Here is a 16,286-nt window from a genome sequence, read left to right on the forward strand (position 1 = left end):
TTTAAAATATGGTAATAACTCATAAATCATCACTAAAATAAATATATTCAATTATGGCATTTCAAATTTCGAAATATCATTTAAATTAAAATATTTCAAAAATATATAAATATTTTAAGAAAATTATACATATATTTTTTTAGAAAATTATAAAATTAAATCATATCATAAAATTAAATCGTAAAATCATTAGTTTCTTATATATATCTATAGATTTTATAAATATTTTTTAATTTTAATTTTTGACAATTATGAAATTTTATATCCCCTAGACTATATTTGAGAAGTGATTTTGCCATATACAATCATTTTCACAAAATAATATGACATGACTACTAAAATTGATGACATGTCTTATAGACTAATATGACATGGACAATTATATTTAATGTTAATTTATATTTTTGGTAAACTTTTTAAAATATGGTAATAACTCATATATTACATTTATTGTCGATTTATATTTTTGGATTTTTTTAAAATATGTTAATAACTCATAAATCATCATTAAAATAAATTTATTAAATTATAGCATTTCAAATTTTGAAATATCATTTAAATTAAAAATATTTCAAAAATATATACATATTTTTAGAAAATTATAAAAATTAAATCATAAAATCAAATTAAATCGTAAAATCATTAATTTCTTATATATATCTACAAATTTTATAAATATTGTTTAATTTTAATTTTTGACAATTATGAAATTTTACATATTTATTCATATATTTAATTAAAATAAAAAGATATAAAAATCTACCTAAGAATATAATTTGTAATATATACATGCACATTCTTAAATATAATTCAAAATAAACATAATTATTTTTATCTTAATTTTAATGTTCAGTTAAATCAAATTTATATTAAAATATTGATAAGAAAAAGAAAATTTATAATATTGATAAAAAATAAATATAATTTATATTTATCTTTTAAAAATATTTTAAATTTTTTTTACTGCACATGGTGTAGGAAAACACCTAGTTTATTATAAATGCAATAACTAAATATATAAATAAAAAGAAATATTTAATCTGATATCTATGTTTCCAAACAATTTTCATTTATCCCGTCATTCATGTTAAGCCAGATACGTCCTACTTTGAAGTTTCCTTTTATCCTCTTTTCTCTTTTTTATTATCAAAATTTTCCTTCTTTACTAAGTAGATTACTAGCTTTTGATTTGCGCGTGCGCGAAGATGTTTGTTCATCGTAATCATATGTTTTTTACTTTTGAAAATTCGATAAATTATACTTTTTATACTCATTATATTATAGATTCATATGTTTATCAGGTTTGACATTGGTGTGTCTTGTCAATGTTATTAGTGAACAATCTTGAGGTTGTGGAAGGAATGCAGTTCAACCGTGGTTACTTATCTCCTTACTTTGTCACTGATCGAAGGAAGAGAGAAGTTGAGTTCCATGATTGCAAGGTCAGCACCAAGACCTCGCAGACTTTGTTTTTTCCCCCATTGTCTAGTAACTGCAGTTGCTAAGAGTATATTTGTTTTTGTATTTGTAGCTGCTTTTGGTTGATAAGAAAATAACAAATCAAAAGATATGTTCAAGATATTGGATACTGCTGTTAAAGAGGACTATCCAGTTCTTATAGCTGCTGAGGAGATTGAGCAAGACGCTCTTGCTCCTGTTATAAGTAACAAACTGAAAGGTAACCTGAAGGCAGCAGCCATTAAAGCTCCATCCTTTGGAGACGCAAGAGCCATTGCTTGGATGATCTTGCTATCTTAACCGGAGGTAGTCAGTCAATATAACACTTTTGAGTATAGTTTCTTCCCACTTTCTTTCATTGTTCCTCTTAGTACTGAAACAACACTGGGGTTGTTCTCTCTCTCACCATAGTAAGTTTCACTATAAAGCATGCAGCTTCAATTGTTCTTTTGTGTCTGCAATTAAAAAACTATGTTTGAAATAAATGTTGTTTACTAATATGTAATTTTACTAATTTTACACAGCGCACAGCTACTGAGCACCACTTCTGCTGTGATTGGAGGATGAGTTTTAGCGTCTCAGATATCCGAACGAATAGTAAACATCCCTCTCCTTGACACATTCACATTTGAGATTAAAGAGAGTTAAATTTTTAAACTCTGGTCTTATAAATGTTGTTGTTGTTGCAGGTTGCTATTTCTGGTGGAATGCTATTCAATATCTTAGACATCCCGTCTTTTCTTGTTTTTGTTGAGAGACTTGAGACCTAATGCTCACCCAAACATTCTCTTGTATAAATCAGAATCTTAATAAATTTATTATATTCATCAGTCATTTAGACAATGGTGTCCTGTCTTACTCTACTGGTTTTGTTAAAAGTGCAGGTTTATAGTTTAAATAAGTGAGGAGTTTTGAGGAGAGCTTTAGATGACAGTGAAGAACGTTACGATCCATAGTTTCTTGGATATGTAATTTTGATACTAGATGTTTACAAAAGTTACTATAAAACAAATGTGAAAGATTATCTACCGTGAAAAATATTAAAAACGAGCTAAACCAGCAATCTGAGATTCTGACTTCAGTTAAGTTCTGGTAATCTGTAGTTAGTTCATTTTTTTTAAAATACTTCATATGGGGTTTGACATTACATTCAACGTGGTGCATAAATGGTTTTACTACATAACCAGAGAACAAAGTGATAGGCCTATGAGAGTGTACGTGGTAAGAAGAAAGAAGCAGAAGAGTATGGAAGGAGAAGGAGAGAAGAGTTGCTGAGCTGGCAGAGTTACTTACTGAATAAGTCACGAGAGTCGTTTGTAAATAGAAGTGATATAAATAGAAGAGTGCAAGTGTCTGTTACAGTTAGGCAGTTTGAGAGTAATTGCTTGTGGCTTGAATCTCGAGTGTGAGATTCAAGAAGTGGCTTAGATCTCCGATCTGTGGGGACTAAGAGAGGGTGGTTGGGCGGAACGTAATCGAAATACACTATTGTTCTTATCAAATTGGTGCGTCGTGTGCGCTCGGATCGAACAATCGCGAAGAAACGGAGATGACGAGACCGACACTACCGAGTGTGGAATCGTTAGCGGCGTCAATGGCGTCGCAGTTCGCGGAGCAGAGAGAGACGAATACGAATCTGCGATCAACGATTGAATCTTCAATCGAGAAGCTGGAGGAGAAGTTTACGGCGAAGATCGATGCGAATGTTTCTGAACTTATCGAGCTGATGTCGAGGTCAGTTAGATCGTCGGAAGAGACGGCGGTTACGGCGAATCCGATTTCACATCCGTACGTTACTCAGGTATCGAACTATAACCGGGAAACTGGCCCTAGCTCTAGAGGAGAGGCCAATTGAACGATTGCGCCACTGATGGATGATAGAGATAGTTGGATCAAGAAAGTAGAGTTACCTACTTTTAGCGGTGATGATGTATATGGATGGATTGCTTTGGCTGAGCGATTTTTCAGGATTGGAGGTTACGATGAAGTCAGGAAGCTCGAGTTGATTTCGGTCAGTTTGGGAGGAGATGTGTTGAGTTGGTTCAATAGCGAAGTACTAAGGAGGCCGTTTATGAGCTGGCTCAATTTCAAAGAAAGGTTAATCGCGAGATTCAGCAAGGTGAAACTGAGAGATCCTAGTTAGCCGTTCTTCGCAGTGCATCAGACAGGATCAGTAGCTGAGTACATACACAAGTTTGAGGACTTATCAACTCAGATTTCAGGGATATCAGATACACAGAGGGAAGGCATTTTCATGAATAGTTTAACGCATGAAATGCAGGAAGTGGTGACTATGTGCAAACCAGTAGACCTACCTGAGATGATTGCCACAGCTTATCAGATGGAGTCGAGTTCATTGTTGAATGTTGTTAAGAAGGAGATGCAACAACGTAACAAAATGAACCACACCAATCATCAGGATACAAGCTCTTACTCAAGTTATCAGGCGAATTCAGGTTGGAAGCAGAAACAAGTTACTCAACCTGCGCAACCTACGTCTGAACAGAAGAAGAACAACACTAATGCTAGACCGACGTTGCGTTTATCTGATACTCAGTTAGCAGAGAAGAAAAGATTGGGGCTTTGTTTTCAATGCGATGCTAAGTGGAGCAGACAACATGCATCTGTATGCCCTTATGCAGCGTTGCGAGTGTTAACGGTAGTAAATGGAGTAGAGATGGAAGTGGTTACACAAGAACTTGATGAGACAGATGAAGATGACATTGTGTGGGATCCACAGATGAGGGTGATATCAGTGAGTTCGTTATTAGGCTTGTATTCGCCAACTACAACCAAGTTAAAGGGTACGATAAAGAAGCAAGTGATGGTAGTGATGCTGGACAGTGGAGCAAAACATAATTTCATTTCACCTACAATGGCGAAGCAGCTGAAGTTGAAAACAGATCAAAGGAGCTTGGAGATTATGTTAGGTACATGAGCATCGGTACCAGGAGCAGGGATTTGTAGAGATGTGATCATAAATCTTCAAGGATTAACGTTTCAGACTGATTTTATCATGCTGGAGTTGGGAAATGTCGATGTGATCTTGGGAATGCTTTGGTTCAGAACACTTGGGAAATGTGAGATAGATTGGGAGAAGCATGAGTACGTGTTCTATCATCAAGGGAAGAAGGTGACTTTAACGGGGGATTCTTCTTTACATCTTCAAGGTTCATCAATGAAAAGTCTGCAAGCAGATTCAGAGATACCGACCCAGTTGAACGAAGTGTTAGAGAGATTTGCGCATGTGTTCAGTGAACCAACAGAGTTGCCACCAGTAAGGGGACATGAGCACAGCATTCTGCTACAACTGGGGCTAGGACCTGTTAGTGTACGACCGTATAGATATCTGCAAGTTCATAAGGAAGTGATGGAGAAGAGTGTACAAGAGATGCTTGCAACAGGGGTTATAAGGCCAAGTCACAGTCCCTACTCTAGTCCGGTCTTGCTAGTCAAGAAGAAGGATAATTCGTGGCGTTTTTGTGTGAATTATCGTATGCTAAACAGAGCCACAGTACTTGATAAATATCCTATTCCTATGATAGACCAGTTGTTGGATGAGCTCAGTGGTTCTAAGTGGTTTTCGAAGCTAGATTTGAGATCGGGATATCATCAAATAAGAATGAAGGAAGAGGATGTGGAAAAGACAGCATTTAGAACACATCAAGGGCACTATGAGTTTATGGTGATGCCTTTTGGACTGATGAATGCTCCGGCTACTTTTCAGTCATTGATGAATGAGTTGTTCTCTGAGTTTCTACGCAAATTCGTTTTGGTTTTCTTTGATGATATCTTGATATTCAGTTCATCATTGGAGGAGCACATCGAGCATGTGACTGAGGTGTTGAAGGTCTTTGAGAAACACAAGCTCTTTGCAAATCGAAAAATGTGCTTTTGGGCAGAGACAGGTGGAGTACTTGGGCCACGTGATTTCAAAAGATGGTGTTGCGACTGATCCTCAGAAAATTGCAGCTGTAGTCAAGTGGCCATCACCGAGAACTGTGAAGGATGTAAGAGGATTTTTGGGTTTGAAAGGGTATTACATACAGTTTGTTCAGAGTTATGGGATGCTGGCTAAACCGTTAACAGAGCTGCTTAAGAAAGAACAATTTGTCTGGTCACAGCACACGCAAGAGGCGTTTGAGAAGTTGAAGACTGCGATGACAAATACTCATGTTTTAGCATTGCCAGATTTCTCAAAGGTGTTTATTATTGAATCTGATGCCTCTGGATTTAGTTTAGGCGCAGTACTGATGCAGGGTAAACATCCTATCGCGTTCTTCAGTCATGCTTTGACTGATAAGGAACATCTTAAGCCAATTTACGAAAGAGAGCTCATGGCAATAGTACTATCGATTCAGAAGTGGAGGCACTATCTTATGGGTAGACGATTCCTTGTTCGAACTGATCAACAGAATCATAAATACTTGATGGAGCAACGAGAAGTTACTTTGGATTATCAAAGGTGGTTAGCTCGGTTTATGGGATATGATTTTGATATCGAATACAAGGTTGGGGCTGAAAACAGAGTTGCAGACGGTCTTTCACGTATTGTGCAGTATCAAAGCCTATCAGTGAAGCTACATTGTTTTGCTCTGACGTTGCCTGCTTCGTTGAACGCTCAAGACATTTATGCAGAGGTTGATGCTAACGAGTGGATTCAAGATCAAATATCGAAGTTGAGCAGAGGTGAGAAGATTAAAGAGGGGTTTGTGGTGATTCAAGGGAAGCTCTTTAATGGGGGGAGTTTGGTTTTACCTTCGAATTCCAGTCATATTCAGTTGATTTTGCGAGAGTGTCATGATAGCCTTTTCGGTGGTCATTCTGGAGTTTTGAAAACTTACAAAAGAGTGAGAGCTAGTTTCTATTGGCCGAAGATGCGCAAACACATCCAAGAGTATGTTGCTGCTTGTGAAGTTTGTCAAACCCACAAGTACACGACCTTGTCACCTGCGGGACTACTTCAGCCAATTGAGATTCCTAACCAGATTTGGGAAGACATCTCTATGGATTTCATAGAGGGACTTTCTTCATCAAAAGGAGCTAATGTGATACTGGTGGTGGTGGACAGATTGAGTAAGTACAGTCATTTTATCACATTGAAGCATCCTTTTACTGCCTCTGACGTCGCGATGAAGTTTGTTCAAGAGATTATCAGACTCCACGGGTTTCCAAAATCGATAATATCTGACAGGGATAAGATATTTCTGAGCAACTTTTGGAAATACTGCTTCAAGGCTTCGGGAACACGTCTGAGGTTCAGTACAGCCTTTCACCCACAGTCTGATGGTCAGACAGAAGTATTGAATAGGTGCTTGGAAACGTTCTTACGTTGCTTCGCTTCATCACATCCTAAGACATGGGCTAAGTTTTTACCGTGGGCAGAGCTTTGGTACAACACGTCGTTTCACACCGCTACGCAGTGTACTCCGTTCAAACTGGTCTATGGCAGGGATCCTCCTTCGTTATTGCGGTTTGAGGACGGTTCAACGCAGAACTATGAGTTGGAAGTGATGTTGAGAGAGAGGGATGCAATGCTGGATGACGTTAAACACCATCTGTTGCGCGCCCAAGAGTTAATGAAGAATAATGCTGATAAGAAGCGTAGGGATTTGGAGTTTGAAGTCGGGATGCGCGTGTATTTGAAGTTAAGGCCATACCGACAACAATCCATTAGTAGGCATTTGTGTCACAAGCTCTCAGCTAGATACTATGGGCCTTATGAAGTGTTGGAGAGGATTGGTAAAGTTGCATATCGACTGCGGTTGCCGGTTGTTTCGAAAGTGCATCCAGTCTTTCATGTATCTCAACTTAAACCAGTCATTGGAGAAGGAAGAAGTGTTACACCGTTACCACCGGTGCTATCTGAGAATGAGGAGTTGATTGTGGAGCCAGAGGAATTATTGGATACTCACTATGATGATGAGGGTCATTTGGAGGTATTAGTTTCATGGAAGAATTTGCCGTCTCACGAGACATCTTGGATACGTTTGAGGGACTTTAAGAGTCAGTTTCCGGATTATCCACTTGAGGGCAAGCTGGTTCTTCAGAATGGGGGTATTGATAGGCCTATGAGAGTGTACGTGGCAAGAAGAAAGAAGCAGAAGAGTATGGAAGGAGAAGGAGAGAAGAGTTGCTGAGCTGGCAGAGTTACTTACTGAATAAGTCACGAGAGTCGATTGTAAATAGAAGTGATATAAATAGAAGAGTGCAAGTGTCTGTTACAGTTAGGCAGTTTGAGAGTAATTGCTTGTGGCTTGAATCTCGAGTGTGAGATTCAAGAAGTGGCTTAGATCTCCGATCTGTGGGGACTAAGAGAGGGTGGTTGGGCGGAACGTAATCGAAATACACTATTGTTCTTATCACAAAGTTATTGAAAAGAAGCTCAACCAGCGATGCAAGTGGAATTTACAACATGACCAGAGAACAAAGTTACTAAAAAAAGCTCAACCAGTGATGCAAGTCGACTCACTAACCAGAGAAGATACGAGCCACACGTTCAGAGCCAGATGTCACTAAGTTCTTCAAGGAAGAAGCTTTTGTCTTCAATTCAGATCCCACATTAATGACCTTCAGTCCATAGCCTATCTCCTTCCTCCAAGTGAAGGCCGTGTATAGAGCATATCCCAAGGAGAGGAAGCTTGTGGCAAAGGCATATTTGTGATTGCACAGAAATGAAACACCTGAAGAGACAACATAAACTAAATCATTTGCCACAGAGCAGACATTTCAATGACCAAAAGAAACATAACAATAATCAAAAAAGCATATCAATGTTAACTAGTTTGTCCAACTGTTCCTGCACTGAACCTGCACTGAGCCTGAAAACCACAAGACATAAATGTTAACTAGTTTGTCCAAAACTCAATAAAATACCTGTTAAGAAACGATACCTCTGAGACAAATAGCAGAAAAGAAATCTCCACAATTAATTAGAAATATAAACGATCCATGACAAGGAGAAGCAAGATAAACAATTTGAAATCAAGCCAATCACATTAAGCTAACTTGGAATAAACTCATAATCAAAATCAAGCATACACAAATATGTTGAATAAGCATCTAGGAATCCATATTATACGAGACAAAGATAAGCAGAATCACACATAAGCTAATTAGAAATATAAACGATCCATGACAAGGAGAAGCAGGATAAACAATTTGAAATCAAGCCAATCACATTAAGCTAACTTGGAATTGAACTCATAATCAAAATCAAGCCTACACAAAGACGTTGAATAAGCATCTAGGAATTCATACTATACAGGACAAAAGCATAGCCATAATCACACATAACCTAATTCAAACTCAAAAAGAAGGAGAGTAAAATCATGTGAAATCAAACCAGTTGCATAAGCTAACTTCAAATTGAACTCAAAATCGTAACAACAGCCATCAAGCACAATCAGAATTAAAGCTATGGCATGTTACTTGAGATTAAGATAATTCAAAATCAAAATTATCCATGAGAAGAAGAAGCAGAGTAAAACCAATTGAAATGAAGGAAATCACATTACACTAACTTGGAATAGAATGCAGAATCAATAGAATCAGAATTAATCGCAATCAAGCAGGATTATAATCATTTACAATTTTCAATTTTAATGTTTATTTATAAAAATAATAATTTAATTAGATACAAATTTTAAATTATTATAAATTATAGAACTTCAATATTCATGTTGGCAATCAATGTATTAAATTATGTTTTTTTATTTCATAGTTTTATTTATGTGATGTAGGTTTGGATAAGAATCTTTTCTATAGTAATAACTAAATTAGGAAATTTGTATTTGATATTAAACACATTGTATTTGGACTGAACAGAAACCATGTGGCAGGGAAGAGATTATTAAAAAATACAACTATAAAACATCAAAAAATAACGATAGTCTAAGAGTGTTCAATCCGGTAAAATCAAACTCTTTATAACCAAACCAAACATAAATAAAAAATAGTATGTATTTCGTAGTACCATATACACCGAATTGATGTTATTTTTAAGAAACCACAGTATATAGATATGGTTCAGTATATTAAGCGATCAAACCAAATAAACCAAAGAAATCGATTAATTCAGATATATTAGTATACTTATATCTAAATTTTATAATAATTTCTATTTGATTAATAAATTTCTAATAAAAGTCAGAGAAACTGGCTATAATATTAGTCACTAAAATCATAAACTAAATATAAGACAAAAATAATAATGATATTATATGTATATATTTTAATACCAATTGCTAATATCTATCTATTAATTCAATGTCCTAAATAGATGATAATTATATATATATATATATATATATATATATATATATATATATTTATATATGTAGTTATAGTATATTTATCAGTAGAATAGGTTAGTTTAATTAATTATCTTAAATATCATATAAATCTATAGATATCAAAATATAATTTTAAATAATAATATTAATTAAACTAATGACTTATCATAAAATCATGGAAAATATGAAAAGTAACAAAATTAACTAAAATCATGGAAAATATAACAAGTAAGCAAATTTACTTCTCAAATAGTAGTATAGATTAAAGAGCTAGTTTCTTACAAAAAACATTAAAAGGCTAGAAACTGGTTCACATTTATTAAAAGGAAAATATTATGGCTGGTGACATTAAATCCTACAACATAATCAAGTAAAGTATAGTGACTCAATGACTATTCAGAATCTTTTACCAAAAAAAAAACTATTCGGAATCATTCACCTATTCTGAAATTAATAAGAATTATAAAATACTTCTAACTTCACAATGTATATAACAAATAAAAAAAATATTTTTATGAAATACTAATGCGTTTTGGTCTAATTTAATGGAAGATTAGGGTTTTTATATATGGTGGGTTATGGTATAATTTAAATCAATTCAATAAAGAAAATTATTCATCCTATATATTACTATAGATCTAAAATCTTTTGGGCCATGAATTCTTCAGTTGTGCTTTAAATAATAACAGACTTTTTGAATAATAATAACAGACTTATCAAGGTTAATGTTTTATTGGATAACTAGGTGTTTTCCTGCATCATGTGCAGTAAAAAAGTTTTAAAATATTTTTAACAGATAAATATAAATCATATTTAATTTTTTGTTAATATTATGAATTTTCTTTTTTCTTATCAATATTTTAATATAAATTTGATTTAACTAAAAATTAAAATTAAGATAAAAACAATTTTGTTTATTTTGATTATATTTAAGAATGTGTATGTATATATTTAAAATTATAATCTTAGGTAGATTTTTCTATCTATTTATTTTAATTAAATATATTAAATAAATATGTAAAATTGCATAATTGTCAAAACTAAAATTAAACAATATTTATAAAATATGTAGATATATATAATAAACTAATGATTTTACTATTGAATTTGTTTTTATGATTTAATTTTTATAATTTTCTAAAAAATATGTATATATTTTTGAAATATTTTTAATTAAATGATATTTCGAAATTTAAAATGCCATAATTGAATATATTTATTTTAATGATTATTTATGAGTTATTACCATATTTTTAAAAAGTCCAAAAATAAAAATCGACAATAAATGTAATATATGAGTTATTACCACATTTTTAAAAGTGTACCAAAATATAAATTAATATTAAATATAATTTTTCATGTCATATTAATTTATAAGACATGTCATCAATTTTAGTAGCCATGTCATATTATTTTTGTGAGAATGATTGTAGAGAAGACATGTGGTAAAATCACTTCTCAAATATAGTCTAGGGGATGAATCTGTCGGTATCAATCTATACTATTATTTATGAAGTGATTTTGGTTACTTGTCATGTTCTCCATGATTTTAGTTAATAGCTAATTTTGTTTATTTGTCATATTTTTATTAAGTTTAAGCTAAATTATCATTGATGTATTATTTGTTTTGAGCTAAGTCACTAAATCATTAATTTAAAATAATAGACTTGATGAATATATTATATAAATAAAAACGAATTTTATTTTATTAATATTAAATTTATATGTTATATTATCTTTTCTTATTTGTCATATTTTTATTAGGTTTTAGACTTTTAGATATGTTATTAATCTATTATTAGTTTTTAACTATTCACTAATTTATTTTAATGATATAAAGTTTATATGTTATATGCTATATTAAATAATTGATTACAAAATAATATTTTAGAATTATCAAAAATATAATTCTTCTATATATATTCTTTTTTATGCCTATCTGAAAACAATATTTTTATTATAAAAGTTTAAAAAAATTAAGATACAAAACAATTTATTATTAAATATTAGTCAACCAAAAAATATAAATATATTTTCTAAACTATCTCTAAGATATGAGTGTTTTAAAAAAACTTAACACAATAATAAGTATATATTTTGATTAAAAGCATTTGACATATATAAATATTTTGATGTTTGATTTATAAGATATAAACTAATAAGTATTTATAAGAAACTAATAAATATTTTGGTTTTAAATTAATAAGACATAAACTAATAAGTATTTATAAGAAATTTATGCCCGCATGTGCGGACAAAACACCTAGTTTTTTTTTAATATTACAGCAGCCCTATTTAATTAGGATCAAAGTTGACTTGTTAAACTTCAACTAGGATCTCTGCTCGCTAATACATCCACATCACATAATCTACGTCCATGTTTGAAATTGTCACCATCTTTGAATGGACTGAAAAGCTCTTAAGGAGACTGCCCATACTACTTTAGTTAATTATCCCACCCTCATCCATCGAACCTTAAAAGTTATTACCCTACTACATCCATGCTTTCAAAATAAGTTACTGCATAAACATAATATTAATTTTTTTCTTTTTAGTTTTTAATTGAAATGCATTTTATTCAACCCAAAACAGAAATTCAGATTCTTCTATTACAAGGTCAATCAGAGCAAAATAACCCTAGTCAACATATTATAAACCAGCTTCACCTGTCTACTAAACCCAATACATTACGCTAGTTTGTATTTAGAATCCTTAAGAAATGGTACACATTAACCCAACCATTGACAATGATTTTAGGAAAGTAAGGTTCTTTCCGTTTCCTGGATGCCAGGAATTCCAAAGTCGCGTCCGGAGTAACTAGTAAAATATGAACGTCTCGGAACTTATAATCGTTTCTGTCCATGAAGTGCTAAACGAATTAGAGATAAAGGTTACTCTTACTAATAGAGGTCCAAGGAGCCGGAGCTCCACTCCAAAAAGTCCCGAACCAAGCAAAACACTAGATGATTAACCGCCACAACCTGTCCAAACGTGTCTGAACCTGCATAAAAAGTCGAAGTACACCACCGCAAGGGATCAAGTGAGCCGAAGCGGCATCGGGATGTGGACGAAGACCAATTGTTGACACGGAGACATTCAATGATTCTCGGAGAACCGCTTCCACCATTATAACCTCCGAGGACCGAAGGCCAATTTATATGCTAAGAAACCTCTAAACCGGTGTCAGCGGTAAGTGATTGAACAACTTGAAACAAGGAGATCAAACCAGGATCGAAAACCTCCACTTTGAATCCCGGAAAGTCTGGAAGGACACCGTGTCGCGAAGGTCCAAGACGATGTATAAAAACTTGTGGCCACCAAATTTCATAGCCTATAGAGACCTTCAGATATCCACCCGGAAACCAGAGGATGTAGCCAAATGCCTCACTCACTCGAGTCTGAACCTAGCAAGGCGCCATCACCACCTGCATGTGTAACACTAGACCTGCCTACAAAGCCAAAGACCAGCAGAGACCACCTGACCACGGAGAACAAAAAATATATATCTTATTACTTCAAAAGTATATTTTATGTTATTTTTTTTCTTTAAATAGAATTTTCTATTTTCTGAACTTTCCTTTTTAATGAAATCATATTATATATACATATATTTTTCGTTTTTGAATTTGTTTCTTAAACTTTATAAATGTTTCCTTTTATTATATATGTTATTTGAAAAACTTTAAAAAGGAAAGTAAATAATTTTTTTTAAAAATAGTATTTAAATGTAGTAGTTTTAATTCATTAAGGTTATCAGTGTAATCAACTATTATGAGAACTAACGTGAGTGTGACACATAGAAAACTGATTTCTCAAATAATATTATAGAGATTATAAATCCAAATAATATATGTAAGTCCATATATTTATATAAATAAAAAATAATATTTTAAGTTTAAACAAATATTTCAGTATATAAGATTCTATCTTATTCATAAGAAAATTAATTTTATTTCTGTAAAATACGGCACCCGTCATATTTTTTGAAGAAATTCATTCATCTTTAGACAGAGGAAAGATCAAAGAAAGTATTATAAAGTTACTATTTAACTGATGAATACTTTTAGAATATAGTACATACAATAATGAATGCAGCACATACAATTTTACTTAGTGTTGCTTTCACAAAAGAAACCCAAATATTTTGTTTACAATTAATTTTTCTAATATATTAAGTAGATTTAATATCTAACGTTTATTTGTTTAAAAGAAAAAACATTTGAGTTTTTAGATTAATAAATTGATTCAAATGATAATGATTTTATTTAATTACATTTCACCCAACCGGAAAACAACTACAAGAATATAAAAAGTCATAGAACATTAATTTCATTAATAAATTTTACATTGTAAATCGAATACATATGTAATTTGAAACAAAAAAAAATTTCTAAAACATTAAATATAACAAACGAAGGAAGTATTAGTTAATGCATTTTTCTTGTGTTTACCTCCTAAAATAATAATCAATGAAAATTTTCCAAGTCATATTCTGTTTATGAAAAAATGTAAAAAGATAATCAGAAAGTAATAATAATAATTGTCGAAAAAATTGACGTTGTTAACATTGTTAGCAAAATTCTAAATACTAAACCCTAGAATTAATCCTAAAATCTAAGGTTAAACCTAAATCCTAGGATAAACCCTAAATCCTAAGTTTTTGGTTATAGTTTAAAATCTAGGATTTGTAGGGTTTAGGTTAACGCTAGAGTTTAGGTTAACTCTAGGATTTAAGGTTTAGTGTTTGTGTTTAGATTTGATGGCATTAATAATGTCAAAATATTATTTTAATACTATTTTCTGAATTCTTTTTTCATAAATAGAATATGATTTGCTAATTTTAGTGGTTATTTTTAAGGTGTGAACCTAGAAGTTATATTCTTTTTAACTTTTGATGTGAGATTTTTTGTTCTGATACATACGGTGATGTGACTTATATAGAGTTTTCTTGGGTTAATATTATTAACATCGTCTACAGTAAATTCCAAATCCTAAACTAAACCCTAAACACTAAACACTAAACCCTAAACTCTTAGGTATATAACCCCTAAACTTTTGGATAAACTCTACACGTTGGATAAACCGTAAACTCTTTGATAAATTTTAAACACATATCTTAAACACTAAACACTAAATCATAAACCATTGGGTAAATCATAAACCCTAGGGTAAATCTAAAAATTTAGGATTTATTGTTTATGGTTTAGTGCTTACTGCTTAGAACTTGGGTTTAAGATTTATCCAAGGATTTAGGATTTACCCAAGGATTTAGGGGTTACCTAAGAGTTTAGAGTTTAATGTTTAGAGTTTAGGGTTTAGTTTATGATTTAGGGTTTAATGTAGACGGTATTAATAATATTAATTTTTTTCTTTTCGGACTATTACTATTTTTTTGTTTATTTTATCTTTTTATTTTTAAAAGTAAATGCTAAATTATTTTTTTTCTTTTAAAAAAAAACTGTAAATAAAATGAAAAAAAAACTGTATATAAAATGAGACAATGTGATTGGTTGGAGAACCTTTAGGTTCACCCTAGGAGTGAACCCAAAAAAAATTCACTTATATATAAGGTAAATAGAGAAAAGTTCGAAAGTTAAAATTTTAGTAGCTTGAGTACACGAAAACAATTGTACGTTCACATTATTGGAATCGTTGGAGTCAGCATATGTCCACATATACATAGTCAAAAAATTGCAAAGAGCTGTGATTGACAACTGACAAGGGTCCAAAGAGGGAAGCCGTGGTCATAATAAAGAAGATGGTGCAAGTGCAACCAAATAAAATTCCAACTCTTGAACTTTTCTCTATTTCTCTCATATGCGTGTTTCAACTTTCAACAACGTTTATTGCTTACAAATGTTTTCCATGTTTTTTAAACGACATAATTATAAAATTTGAAAAATATTCAGATAAACGGATAACCAGGTAAATAATCTGGTCTCTAGGCATCAAAACTAAAATATTATAAAGTCAAATGGACTATTAACACAGAGCACATTTGGGTGGTTGTCCTTAGGCTTATGGTCCGTAGCCAGTATTTTTGTTTTTTACGAGTCTCGTCCAATACACAGAGTGCCAAAATATATTGATTATATTAAACAAGTTGGACAAAGCATGTTCTGAATAAGTCAGCGACCATCTTATTCGGTGACTGATACAAAATTTTCTACATTGGAATTTCATATATAATATAACTATTTCTTCTGTATTTGGTAGGGATTTCAAATTGCACAAAACAAATTCTCAAAAACAATGTAAATCCAAAAGCTACGAGTTTTGAAACATTCACAAGAAGATATGAGTTTAAACTGACAACTTCAATATCTATAAACTTTAATAAGAAATATGGTAAGATGTAATTATCAAAGACAAATTCTTCTCTAGTTCTTCAGACGAATTCTTAAGCTAATTTGACTTCATAAACATTATGACACCTTTTCTCTGAGAAACTTTCATAAGCTTCAATAAATAAACATACTAGTTGTCAGACAGAGTGCTATATAAGTTGCTTCATTTCTATCACATCTATTCAGA

Source organism: Raphanus sativus, chromosome 6, assembly GCF_000801105.2.
Source record: "Raphanus sativus cultivar WK10039 chromosome 6, ASM80110v3, whole genome shotgun sequence".
Lineage (NCBI taxonomy): Eukaryota > Viridiplantae > Streptophyta > Magnoliopsida > Brassicales > Brassicaceae > Raphanus > Raphanus sativus.